At 44.2% G+C, this 14768-nt stretch overlaps 1 protein-coding gene across 1 annotated transcript in view; it reads left to right on the top strand.

Moving 5' to 3' along the window:
* The window catches only part of LOC106812929 (dihydropyrimidine dehydrogenase [NADP(+)]-like), a 104252-nt gene that overhangs the window by 2156 nt on the left and 87328 nt on the right, over positions 1 to 14768 (top strand). The window contains exons 2-3 of the mRNA XM_014816939.1: positions 7373 to 7377; positions 12378 to 12383. The gene's annotated coding sequence lies outside the window, so the exon portion shown is untranslated. The remainder of the gene's footprint in view (positions 1 to 7372; positions 7378 to 12377; positions 12384 to 14768) is intronic.

Below are 14768 nucleotides of genomic sequence, written 5' to 3'. Positions count from 1 at the left end.
GCCAAAATATAAAAAAGGTTATATGGGAGAGAATTATTTGGTCTACTATCTAATATGCCGGACCGTACCTCGCCTACTCCACTAACGAGTCTAGGGAGTCGCCTACGCCTACTCCCTAACCCTAACCCTAAGCCTAACCCTAACCCTAACCATATCAAATAGTTACCAGGGTACGTTCCGGTATACCGGATCGTACCCAGGGTACGTTTCGGCAGTACCCTGGGGGACATAGACCCTATGAGCTATACTATTAGTTTATAGATAAATACCGGTACGTATCGTAATCCATTGTTAGCACAAAGAAAAATAACGGCCCAAGGATATAAATTATAATAATATTAACATAATCTCCCATTATGTACTCTTGACGATTGGCAGCCCAGATATCCGCGCGAAGCGCGAAAAACGCCGCGTAGCGGCACACTAACACAACTTTGCTGCACTCTTTCCAACACCTTGAACAGGTCCACTATATACGCCAAACCCGTATAATCGGTCCATTGCATTGAGCAGTTCTGCCCATTGCACGACGGGTTTCACTACCCAGGTAGCTAGATATTTCCTCGAAGTGCTCGTACAACATTTTTGGCTACTCGGCGCGCTTTGTTTCCTGTAAAAAACCGAGTTTGATTTTTTGTTGACATCACGGTACATCAGTGTACATGAGTGTAGTACATATGGTGTGCGATAGATGGCGCAATGAGGCTATATGCATAGCATTTGCCTACGACTTTGCACACAACTAACTACTCGACTACACAACAAATTGTGTTTACACAGGTCTTCACTGAGGGTGATACAATTGTATCCACACCTACGAATACTTCTATTACTACAAGTACATGTTACAATAATTACTAGTAAGTACTACTAGTACTACTACTACTACTACTACTACTACTAAGTACTAGTGTTCTGTCTCACCGATAGATCTATGGCGGTAGGAGTCGTGACTACGACCGTATGTTACACTGGCTTGTTGCAGCGTGACTTAGTAGGAAGCTGCCATTTTTAGTTTGGCTTTGTTGCCAATTTACGTTCGTCGTACATCTAGCCCTGACAGCGCACAGTCTGTAAGTTCGATAAATATTTGGTGCAAGTATTCAGATAAATGTCTGCAGAACACGTTTATGTGCGAATCAGAAACTGTCATCGTTAATTTAAGCAGATTTACATTGCCGCGTTGTGGTGGGTCTCACCAAAATGTAACGGACACTTGTTCTGTGAGACTCGTACAGGTTCAATCATTAGACTCATCTTCGTCGTGTTATTACAACCCACGACATTTGTAAATCTTTAATTTAGTTTGTAAAGACTGGCGGAGCTTGCAATTAGTGTGTATAACAGTGCTAGTGCGTGCCACACTATATTTTACTGGTTATTTAGCATACCGGGGTGTGTTCTGTTGAATGCTTTGAATATTTTCCAAGCTCACTACTGTTTTTTGATAACTGAGGCAGGCATTGTATATTGATGATTATGAGACTGTAATCACCGTGTAGTAGCGAATGCATACTTACCACTCCTCATTTTTGTGTTACAGTTTACCGCATTTACACCGATTAAACATGAGTTACCTGACAAGTGGCCATGGAGGTGTTAGGTTATGCTGTTGTGAGATTCTGCGCGGTGTTTTTAGAGCGCTGCGGGAGTAGTCACAGTACAACTAGCACTACTACTACTAGTACTAGTACTAGCTACTAGTACTAGTACTAGTACTAGTTACTACTACTAGTACTACTACTAGTACTACTAGACTACTAGTACTACTACTACTAGTTACTACTATAGTACTACAGCTACTACTACAGTACTACAGCTACTACTACTAGTACTAATACTATATAGTATAGTACTACTGCTAGCTCCAAGAAACGGTCTTTGCTAGGGTTAGAATACCCCTATACTAGACAACCCCTGCTTATATAGCAAGCAATTTACTCTAGCTAGTTCCTGATACTGACAATGACAATGGCAGTGGGCAAGTGCATTAGTCCGAGCCGACGCAGACCCCAGTAATGGGGTGATGATAAACCCGCACCCTCACATTAGCAAAGCGGAGTTATAACGTCTGCATTTGCCTACTAGGGGTGCATATGATATAAGGCAAGGTCACATACATGATAGAGATGCGAGATAATGTATTAATTGTTTATATATAAAAAAAGAAGCTGTCAGGAAATCGTTAGATACTATATATAATCCTAATGAAGTAAGCTGTATTCAAATGCTGCACTTTCGCCTGCTGTCATCGAAAATCGAAAATCAAAATACCAGGGCTGCCAACTCTCACGCTCTCACGCTGATCTTACAATATCTCACGCACAGCAAAAAAATGCTGAGAGAGAGAGAGAGAGAGAGAGAGAGAGAGAGAGAGAGAGGGAGAGAGAGAGAGAGATGACTGAGCGATACCATATACTATGGCGATACAAGTCTATGCCGATACTTAGTATAGAAATTTACCATCAATCAAATGTTCGGGCAACGCTCGAAACCGTTTGCTAGAGTATAACATAAGTGTACATATATAACATTCTCCTTTTATCGTTTACCAACCTCCAAATACCTTTTATAAGACAACGCGCAGTGAAATGGGAGTAACTAGAGTTTTTTTGTCATAAGGTAGTGTGATTATGCATGACACGAAGTATTTGCTAGTCTATAGTACTGGAGAAATTAGCGTTTGGATGCGCATTGTGCGGCTATTTAAATTAAGGATTACTTATTGGTTGAAGGCTGCAACTGCACCGTACGATTCGTAGTGCGCCACGGACATGCGCACATCGGCGCACACTTCGCTACCACTCCAATGCCAATATGCCACTCGCTACTCACTACATGTATGGACAGTGACACACTTCTGATGTTTTTAACTTGTGTTATCAACGTCAAGTTCTCGCCATGTATTCAGTAAGCAAAGATGTTCCTGACATTGAGGTAGTATTTTCCCGCTATGTTATACTATTAGTTTATAGATAAATACGTATCGTAATCCATTGTTAGCGCAATGAAAAATAACGGCCTATAATCAGATTATATGTAGCCCGACCAGGCTGTGCGACGGATTGTCTATACAATACCGTATTGTAACCCTATTGTAACCCTATTGTAACCCTATTGTAACCCTACTGTAACCCTATTGTAACCCTATTGTAATACCGTATTGTCGTTTCTTGGAGCTAAGATTATATGAAGCATGAGTCGTGGATGTGGGTGTCCTTCTGACCTCTTTACCACCATTCAGTGCTTTTCTGACATTGAGAGCGGTCATTAATCCTAGGTCTAAACTCCTGAGATGTGAATTGCATGGTTGCTACACAGCTAGCCCAATCACGTTCTGGAACCGTTCACAGAATGTTAAACTAATGCTAGCCGCACACTATCCGACCCGAGCGCGATCAGGAGGCTTACGATTGAACCGGGAGGCTCAAGTTTGGCTCGAGAGGCTTAAGTTTGGCTCGGGAGGTCATTTTGACCCGATTCGAATTTTGAATCGGGAGCGGATCGGGTCGTATAGTGTGCGGGGGCTTACGATGCGACTCGGATACTGTGCGTGGCCATCCGACCCGATCGGCGAGCGCTGAAGAGAATTGACCAATTACAGAGCAGCGCCATGGGAACCGCATTCGAATGGAATGGAATTCGAACCATGGGAAACACTCCCGACCCTTAGTACACGCTAAATCCGCTTGGAACGCCATGAGAGTGCCATGGTTTGCGTCAACTTTGAGTCGGACAGTGTGCGGTGGCCTCCCGATCGATCGGGAGTGTGCGTCATATAGTGTGCGGGGGCTTAGTGCTGTGCACAGTGCAAAATCGTATAGTGTGCGGCTAGCATAACGTTCCGAAAAGTTTTTTGTAACGTTCTGGGGATGTAACTACAGTGCTCAAAATAAGCGTTGTCCGGTTGTCCGAGACAACCAGAATTTGTGCCGGACAACCTAACCAGTCTGAGACATTGTCCGGTGGACAACCAAGAAAAAAATTGACGAAAAAACGCACTTTATTTATGATTTTCTTGGGTTCTCCAAGAGCACTTATAGCCTGGCAGCCCGCCATTAATCTATGGTGTGGGAAAGCGACGCATACCAGCTGCTATTTCCAACACTGGTATATGTCAGGTTTTCTGATTTATGAGAGGTGGCACCTTGACCCGCCCCAACAAGCTACTCTGCAGCAACGCAGCGAGATGTCATCAGATACGGCAGGTGTCAAAGGTCTATTTGAGTATTTCACGCGTAAGGATCTTGTCGTGCAGGGTTTAACACAATTTGATGAGCGTCCTGAGAATTACAGAGCGTGGAAGCTAAGTTTTCAGAACACAATTAAACACACACATGTTACCCCCGCAGAGGAGCTAGATCTACTCGTAAAATGGACAAACAGGAGATCACATGAAATCGTAACAAAGATTCGTTCCGTGAATGTTCATGATCCAGCGCTCGGTTTGCAAGAGGCATGGGAGCGATTGGATGAAAGCTATGGGAGGCCAGAAGTGGTCACCGACGCACTGTTGGGCAAGGTTAAGGCCTTCCCGAAGATCGGTAACCAAGAAAATTGCCAGCTAAGGGAATTCAGTGATCTTCTGTACATGCTGAAAGCTGCAAAGGGCGAACTCCCTGGTCTATGCTATCTAGACACGCATCTAGGGATCAATGACTTTGTTCAGAAACTCCCATTCGGTCTCCAAACCAAGTGGAGAACAAGAGGAAGAGAGTACAAGGACAAGTACGATGTCGCATTCCCTCCGTTCGAATTCTTTTCGACGTTCGTCCGCAAGATGGCGGACGAGTGGAACGATCCAAGTTTTCCGTTAACGACCGAATCTAGAACCAGGAGAACCAACGACAAGGTAGTCGCGAGAAAGACTGAAGTCGACAATAGTAAGAACTCGCATGACCAGGTGGGAGAATGTCCGATTCACAAAAGTCCTCACCCTCTTCATAAATGTCGATCATTCCGGGAGAAGCCCTTAGATGAACGGTTGAACATTCTCAAAGACTTGAAACTGTGCTTCAGATGCCTCGCGTCCACCAAACACGTATCCAAAAACTGTACGTTGAAAGCAAGGTGCCTCGAATGTGGCAGTGATCGTCATGCTACAGCCCTCCATGTCGATCGAGGGAAATCCCATGCCCCTGCGCAGCATGGCGGGGAGCAAACTGAAGGCAAGCATGTCAGGGAAGACAGACCTTCGAATATGCCCAGTAGCAGTGTATCGACTACATGCACTGAAATCTGCGGAGACAGTAAAAGTTTAGGGAAGTCCTGTACCAAGATCGTTCTTGTGAACGTATATCCTTTGGGAAAGCCACAGTTAGCGAAGAGAGTGTACGCACTGCTGGACGACCAAAGCAACAGGTCCCTAGTCAGACCCGAAATCTTTGAGGAGTTACATTTGAAGGGCAATTCCAGTCCCTACTCTCTCAGAACATGCTCTGGTCTAGTACAGACTCAGGGAAGAAGAGCTAAAGATCTGACTATCGAGAGCTTAGATGGGAAAGTGAAAATTCCGCTACCGACCTTGATCGAGTGTAGTGACATTCCCAACAATCGCTCTGAAATCCCGACATCAGATGTGGCAAGACACTACGCTCATTTGCGATCAATTGCCGACTACGTTCCTGATGTTGACAAGCAGGCTCAGATCTTGATGTTACTTGGCCGAGATGTTCTGCAGGTGCACAAGGTCCGGGAGCAGCGAAATGGACCCGGGAATTTACCATTTGCCCAAAGACTAGACCTGGGTTGGGTTATTATTGGTGATGTGTGTCTCAACGGAGTACACATACCTGACCAGGTGGGCACATACAAAACGTTTGTACACGCCAACGGGAGGACATCGTGCTTCCAGCCCTGTCCGAATAAGTTTTTGCTAAGGGAAGTCAACCCCAGAGATGTGAGATATGTGGACGGGCTTGATTCAGTCGAACTAGATGATGGCGACGGCACAAACTTATCACTAAGCCATGAGAAATCAGATTCCCAGGTCAGGAAGGGATTCTTTGCAAATGGTAGGTTTGAGGACGGTATTGGACAGTCTGTATTCAAACAAACCAAAAGCGACAACAGAGCGGGGTTCTCCGTAGATGATAGAAAGTTTCTCGCTATTATGGATAAGGAGATGTACGTGGATGGTTCAAACAGCTGGACAGCCCCACTGCCTTTCAAGGTGCCGAGGCAGGCGTTACCCGACAACAGGGAGGCGGCTTACAGACGACTGATGAGTTTGAAGCGCTCTCTGAATCAGAACCCAGTGAAGAAAAATCACTACGTCACCTTCATGCAGGATCTTTTTGTCAAAGGACATGCGGAGATAGCCACCAGACCCGAACGTGAAGAGGAATTCTGGTACTTGGCACACTTTGGGGTGTATCACCCAAAGAAACCAAACAAAATCCGAGTAGTGTTTGACTCTAGTTGTCAGTTCAGAGGAGTCTCGCTTAACAACGTTCTGCTCAGTGGGCCAGACCTCGTCAATAGCCTACTTCCGCCACTGAACAATTACATATCTTGGGAGCAGAGAACAATGAACAAAAATGTCGCCTTTTCGCATGGCACCCAAAACAAAGATTGCAGAGAAGGTAGAGGAGCCGTTACTAAGGATGTGGAGAGGGAGACGGAGGAGCCATTAAAGTATTAAGTCATCCACTATTTTGCGCAGTTTGCTGTTTTTGGCCACCCTTGTTAAAAAATCCTGGCTACATCACTGTTTTTGGGTGTTTTCTGACCATATTATTATGTGATTGAAAATAGGAGATTTGGGGGAATTTTTTTGAGACAACCAGAAATTGTTGCGGACAACCCGATTGGACAACCACATTTTTTTTCTTATTTCGAGCACTGAACTAGGTGGTGTTCTTTTGAGGTTCCCGCAACAACGTTTTACTGTAGAATAACGTTGTGAAAACATTGTTACGTTACAATGTAATGGTGTAGAAATGTTACCACAATGGTGCCAAAACACCATTTTCTATATTGTGGCAACAATGTGGTAATGTTTTTTGCATGATTTTGCAATGTTATGTGAACATGGAGAATACAGCACAAAGTTAGGCTGAGAGGGTCTATGTCCCCCAGGGTACTGCCGGAACGTACCCTGGTACTATCTAATATGCCGGACCGTACCTCGCCTACTCCACTAACGAGTCTAAGTAGTTGCCTACGCCTACTCCCTAACCCTAACCCTAACCCGTACCCTAACCCTAACCCTAACCATATCAAATAGTTACCAGGGTACGTTCCGGCAGTACTCTGGGGGACATAGACACTATGAGCCAAAGTAACCTTCCCAAAACATTACACAGAAATGTTTTCGGAACTTAAAATGTATTTAAGTTCAAATTTCAGGCAAGGAATCGATGAGAATTAGACACAGTATACAAAGTAAATGCTTTTTCAAGTGAGCTTTATTTACAAGCACCAGGAATCACATATTACAAATATATCATACAGGGCTGTTGCTATATATATGCATCTCGTCTTGCAGATTTAGCACGTTGGATTTCAGGGCGCAGGCATTTTGAGCTCACCTTGACACCGTCAAGTGATTTTGATTTTTTTTTTTAATTATGCAAATTAGGTATATTTTGACAATATATATGGCCTATCTAACCCTGAAACAAAACTGAAATTTCTATTAGTATAAAACAGGGATTATGGACATTTGATCACATTTCGGTCCGTCATAAATGAAACACTTACCAAATTTTAAATATCATCTTCCTCATCTATCACACCCAATGTGAGCTATAGTGTCATTGACACTTTCATTTCGCACCCCATCCAAAAAAGATTTTTGTGACCTCTCCCCCGGCTTAAAGGGCATCCTAAGTTCAGTTTCTTTGTGGCTGTCAAGGTGGTTTTACTGTGCAGCCTACCGTATCGGTGGCGGTTTCCGTACGAAGAGTGGATGTGTGGCTTATAGCTGCCAGCGCTGCATACTGTCGTAGGACGTTCCCGCGGTCGCGTGCGCCTTGCCGCGGAACTGCGCGCAAGATCTGCGCTCAGCGCTTAGGATCAACACCTCTTTTCGGCAACACTTCTCTGGTATCCCGTCTCTCTGGATCACAGGCACTTGGAGCGTTTCAATAAAATATAATGCTAAATAAATACGAAATGTATTTACTACCAAAGTCCTAATGTTCCTCTACTCTCTTCACCTAGTATTATTGCCGACAATTTACTGTAAATGCCGTCCAAATGCTCATCTGCAACACACGCTGGCTGCCGCACGCAAGCTGCTGCACACTGAAACATAAATATATATATGAGCATTTGGACGGCATTTACAGGAAATTGTCGGCAATAATAGGTTTTCAATAGAGTAATAGTTACCGCTGTATGGTGGCGCCGCCACCCGGTTCTAGACGAGAAATAAAAGATGGATGATTATACGACAAGCTTTTGAATATTAGTCTTTTACTAAGGCTGTGAGCCGGGCATAGAGCCGAGGTGCGAGGACATAACAGTGGCGACGAGGTAGTTAAAGTCTTGGTGAGTCGTTTGATGCATAATGGCAGCCATAAGTTTGGAAATTGGAGCCGTAAGGCCGTTCGATATGACAGGCCATGCTTCCAAGTTGGGACCACGCTGGGCCAAATGGAAGAAATCGTTCCAGTACTTTCTTGACGCAAAAGCGGTGGTAAATGCGCCACAACAACGGGCATTGTTGCTGCACACGGCGGGGCCAGAAGTACAAGAACTGTTTGACACTTTGCCAGACCCTGGTCCAGGCCCAACCAGAGTAGATGCGGACGGGAGGGAAATCCCGGAGGCACCATGTGTGTATATACATGCTGTACGTACATTGGATGCATACTTCATCACTAAGGTGAATGAGCCCTATGAAAGACATGTTTTCCGTGGATTGTCCTAGGATTCTGGGGAGACTGTGGATAAATTTGTGTCACGTCTTCGTGCCCAGGCAAAGTGAGTTGGCACAAGGGCCCGTATAATGTTCTGCAGTTGGGTGTCTACTCGTTGCTCCTTTTTGACTCCTGTTAGATTTAATACTGAATGATTAATTGAAGACCGTTCTTCTTGTCGCTCTGTGTGCTCCTCCGGCACCTCTTGAATAACTACCTCTGTAGTATCAGGCTGTTTGACCTGTGTGTCCTCGTTTGCACTTGTATTAGGTCCTGGCTCATCGGTGATTTGTTGGATTTCTACCTCTGGTGTGGGATCACTTTTAGTTTTGATTCGTGACAAATTATAATGCGTCTGCATTTCTGTGGGCTAGGCCACAGCGATACTCAACTGTCGCATTGTGTTCCGAAATGACTAATGCCCATCGCTGAAGTCGAGCATTCTTAAGATTTGGGCTCGTTAGCAGATATTGTAGTGGTTTATGATCGCTAACGATGACAAACTTCGCCCCGGCCAGCTAATGACGCAACTTCTGTAGACCATAGACGATGGCATATGCTGCTCTTTCTATGACTGGCCAACGCATTTGTCCTTCGTTTAACTGATGACTGATGTATGATATAACGACCTCGTTTCCTTCGTCGTTTATTTGTGTAAGAGCGGCTCCTACTGCGTATGATGAGGCGTCTGTGAATAGACGGTAGCTCTTGGTAGGGTCCGGATATGCTAAGATTGGGGCTTTGGTGAGTTTCTGCTTTAGGGTCTGAAACGCGTGTTCTGCGTCATTGTTCTATTCGAATTTGGCGTATTTGTGTGTTAATGCTGTTAGTGGTTTTGCAATGTTTGCAAATGACTTAGTGTGTGCCCGGTAATAGGTTGCCATGCCCAAGAATGGTCGTACTTCTTTGACCGTTTTTAGGGTCTTTAAGCTGTTTGACTACCTCGATTTTCTTTGGGTCAGGGGCTATGCCCTGGGGTGAGACAATGTGTCCTAAATAATTAACCTTGTCTTTGAGGAATTCACACTTTGAAGCTTTAAGCTTGAGCCCTGCATCGCGTAACCTGTCAAAAACCACTTCGATGTCTAATAGGTGTTGTTCGAAGGTTTGGCTGAAAATGATTATGTCATCTATGTATGGAATGGCACACTTGTGATGTAATCCATTTAATACGGTATCTAATAATCTTTGATAAATGCTAGGTGCACTCGACAAGCCGAACGAAAGGACATTCGGCTGGAATGCACCTCTGTAGGTGATAAAACAAGTCTTGGCTTTGTCCTCCTCTGCCATTGCTATTTGGAAGTAGCCCGCCTTTAGGTCAAGAGTTGAATAGAAACGTGAGTTTCCTAACGATCCAAGGATATCTTGTATACAGGGTAATGGATATGTGTCCTTCCTTGTGACCTTGTTAAGCTTCCTGTAGTCTATGACCATTCGTCCTTCAGGTTCATCTTTCTTGAGAACGATGAAGGCTGGACTTGCCCACGGGCTATTGCTAGGTTCTATTATCTTGGCTTCTAATAGCTGATTCACATGATGATCAATCATAGGTCGATAATTAATCGGTGTTCGATATGGCTTTTGTCGTATAGGTGGGTGTCATTCGGTGTCTATTGTCATATTTACCAGGTTGGTACGTCCTAGGTCACGTTGCTTTCAGCAAACAAGTCACTATTTTGCATTAATAGCTCCTCTAGAGCTCCACGCTGATGTACTGGTACGTGATCTAGGTTGGCCTTGGTTAGAGTAGGCGTTGATAAATTTCCTTTCTGTTTATTTCTTGTCCCATAGTGTGCACCTGTATGTTGAGATGCCTTTTCTATCTTGACTGATGCTATCTGTTTCTGATTAACTGTGTGGTGCGAACGAGGAAGACATAGATCAACAACGGAGATGTATTACTTCATGCATCGCCCATTCAACCAACGTGTTTAATCAAAGAATAACGTCAGACTAATACACTTACATATATACGCGGATCGGCTCTATACGATAGGTAGATTCGTAACACAATAAGTATGTGACACAGTAAAGAGCCGGGTTAAATCACGGCAGGGATGAGTACCACAAAGAGAGAGAGCCAAGAGAGGGAGAGAAATTGCGAAGGTCCCTTATCGATCACGGCTCAGTTACTGCTGAAGCCTAAGAAAAATATGTTTGTTTCCGCTAACGAGCTGAAAAAAAATGGACACGGTAGGCAAGCAAAACCTTTTTTTATCAATTTTTTATTTTTTTTTGTATTCTAACAATACTTGTTTTATACTTATAACAGCCCATATAATGACTTAAAAGTCAAATCAATGCATTCACCGATCGATATCACGTTGGCATTTTTTTATTTTAAAAAAATATTAAAAAAACATTTTTTTTACACTTTTTTGGCCGATCACAATAAAAAGATTCGACAAGGGGGGGTTAAAATGTACTCGGTCAGGTTAGCGGAAACAAACATCTTTTTTAGGCCTGATTGGTCAAACGGTGGATTGACTAGAACAAAGCGCGATTAGCCATTCTGATTGGAGGCTATATATTGGCACGACAATAATTCCGTTGCACATGTTGCATAATTTCGTGCCTAAACAATACCCTGCTCAACACAGTGGCTATGTCCCCGAGTGACATGCCTTACCCTGGAAGATAGGCTGGTTCACCACAAATACAAGTTATTTTTCAGTTTGTACATAAAGAGGAATATACAACAAGAATATACCTCGATACTCGCGTATACCTGCGTAAACCTCCCCAATAGCTGCGTAAACCCCTTCGGTCATTACCACCAGTTTAGACACAGATACCACACGAGAGGTAGATTCGTAGCACAATAAGAACGTAAGACACAGAAAGGAGGTGGCATAAGGCACAGCAGGACATCGTTATCCAACACGCTTGGGGTAATCTTAGGCACGTACAAAATCAGGCATGGTCGGGGGCTGTCTAGAAAGCAGAGTACGAGACAACACTCCGCTGTCTAGACAATCGAACACCACGTGCTATCTGACAGAATCCTGGCGACTTTTTTATGCAACTTGGCTGCAATTCTAGAATCCCAGCCAAGTTGCATGAAAAAGTCGCTAGTCTGCGGGAACATGCAACTGCAACTCGTAGCGATTCTGGTCACTTGCAATGAGTTGCAAGAAATCAAACAGGTTTGAGTTTCAGCAACTCGTCGCTCGCAATTGCTTCGAAAAATGCATGTGTGCGGGTAATATAGGTCATGGAAAGACAATGGAAACACAAAAAGACAATGGAAAGAAGCGACTGCTGTGAACAGCAATCGCTTGCATGCACACACATGGTGAAGCATGCGAGCGATCACATGCGGTTGCAGCGACGAGCATAATGGCATAACTCACTAAAAGAAAGTCACAAAAACTGGATATTTTTACAAACCATATGAAATTATTTGTATACATTTGTACAGAAGATCCTTCATCTGGGGTAGTAAGGGTAGCACAGGGTATTTTCCACACAGTTCCGCAGCAGAGCTCAATAAATGAATTCACTGAGCGCAATGTACGGGTAAAACAATTTAAACAAAATATCAGCGCACAGTGGTAGTTAGATAAAGTATGTTGAAAACTATACTCGGAAGCATATACGTGATTGTAAACAGTGCTAGCATGCACTACATGAATAAAACTATTGCCAGTATTGGCATTGCAACAAAACAGTCTGGAAAAATTTGGGGAGCAACGTGGACAAGAGAAGAGACAGAAAACAATCTACAGGAATGGACTACTGAAAAATATATCACTGAAAACATGATCCACACTGAGTATAATACAGGGAGAGAGTGATGATCTGCATAACATCGCTACACTGTGACTGTGTGTTACTACTGTACTTTACATTCTTGCGGGCCATGTATATATATATATATTTTAAATCTGCGGCCTGCAGGCCATATTATTATAGGTGGGGCGGAGTGACGTCACTTCCCCTTAGCAACCCGTCTGATGACCCTAGCGCGATGAAAACAATAGCGCGAATCAGCTGCTGCGGTACGCACTTGGTACGTACTATACAGGGCCCGCGGAACGGTGGTCTAAGGGGGCTCATGCACCCCCACTTTTTTGACGCCACATAAAATTAAATGAGAGAGAGAGAGTGAGGAGAGCACTGAATCTCCCGTTTTAATTAGTGCTAGAGCTTCCGTGCTTCGCGCGAACCCACCCCCTGCGGCGGAGCGGAGAGCTATATAGTTCTAGAGCTATATTTTCGTACTAGCGGGATACCCGGCGTTGCCCGGGGAAATCAGTGGCGTTACTCAGCTGGTGACCGCTTGGTTGAAAGGAAAATACCCCAAAAAATCTAACTATCTATCTATCCATGCATGCATCCATCCATCCATCCCATGCCATCCCATCCCATCGCACCGCATCCCATCCCATATCCCATCCCATCCCATCCCATCTCATCACACTCAGTGCCATGCCATGCCATGCCATGCCATCCCATTCCATCCCATCCCATCGCACCGCATCCCCTCCCATCCCATGCCATCCCATGCCATGCCATCCCATCCCATCCCATATTTGCTAGTCTATAGTACTGGAGAAATTAGCGTTTGGATGCGCATTGTGCGGCTATTTAAATTAAGGATTACTTATTGGTTGAAGGCTGCAACTGCACCGTACGATTCGTAGTGCGCCACGGACATGCGCACATCGGCGCACACTTCGCTACCACTCCAATGCCAACTCGCTACTCACTAGTCACTACATGTATCACATTGACCTATGCAGTGACACACTTCTGCTTTTTTTTAGTTTTGTTGGCAACGTCAAGTTCTCGCCATGTATTCAGTAAGCAAAGATGTTCCTGACATTGAGGTAATATTTTCCCGCTATGTTATAGCCTGCGGCAGCAATCCGCGGGCCTATAGTACTAGAGCTAGAGCACTAGTCTATAGTATGAACGTAGCAAGAATATGGCTAAATTAGGTTACTTATTCTTCTGTCTGACTGTCATCTAGGCTGTCATTTCTATCGCGTGCCGTTTCATTCAACACTCTACCCGCCGAAAAAGACTAGGATCTGATCTTGTCAGTTTTTTAACATTTTAACTCTTTCGTAACACTATTTTAACTCGTTTGTGTTTTTGGGTTTAAAATAGCTCTAGTACTATAGCCCGCGGCAGCAATCCGCGGGCTATAGTACTAGAGCTAGGTTTAAAAGTGATATTGAATGAGGTGTCTCAAGTTAGCACGAGGCCAGGGAACCAGAATGAACACTCGGGAAGGGCCGTTTCGCACACGGCAGATAGATGCGATATGATATGACTACTAGGCACTTAGGATATGACTACTAGGCACTTAGGATATGACTACTAGGCACTTAGGATATGACTACTAGGCACTTAAAAAAAAAAAAATCCTAACCCTAACCCTAACCCTAACCCTAAGGCTAATCCTAACCCTAAAAAAAAAAAAATTAAATTAAATTAAAGTGCCTAGTAGTCATATCATATCGCATCTTTCTGCCAACGCCGCGGCCTTTTCCGGCCATCTGGGGGGTTTGTAAAACCAAAAATTTTCTTGTACGCTCCGCGCCAACCGATGGTGGCGCTCCGCTCAGATAGTCGGCGTTTGGCGTTCCAGCTGCAGTTAATGTAAGCGGGCTATAGTACTAGAGCTACTACACAGCTGGCCCAATCACGTTCTGGAACCGTTCACAGAATGTTAAGCTAACGTTCCGAAAAGTTTTTTGTAACGTTCTGGGAATGTAACTAGGTGGTGTTCTTTTGAGGTTCCCGCAACAACGTTTTACTGTAGAATAACGTTGTGAAAACATTGTTACGTTACAATGTAATGGTGTAGAAATGTTACCACGTTTGGTGACTCGCAGCTAGGGCCTGCATACCTCCCAAATCCCATTGGTTGATACAAATCACGTGCCT

The sequence above is a fragment of the Priapulus caudatus genome, unplaced genomic scaffold, assembly GCF_000485595.1.
Source record: "Priapulus caudatus unplaced genomic scaffold, Priapulus_caudatus-5.0.1 Scaffold702, whole genome shotgun sequence".
Lineage (NCBI taxonomy): Eukaryota > Metazoa > Priapulida > Priapulimorpha > Priapulimorphida > Priapulidae > Priapulus > Priapulus caudatus.
The sequence above is the reverse complement of the archived record's forward strand: the minus strand, read 5'-3'. Positions and strand labels throughout refer to the sequence as shown.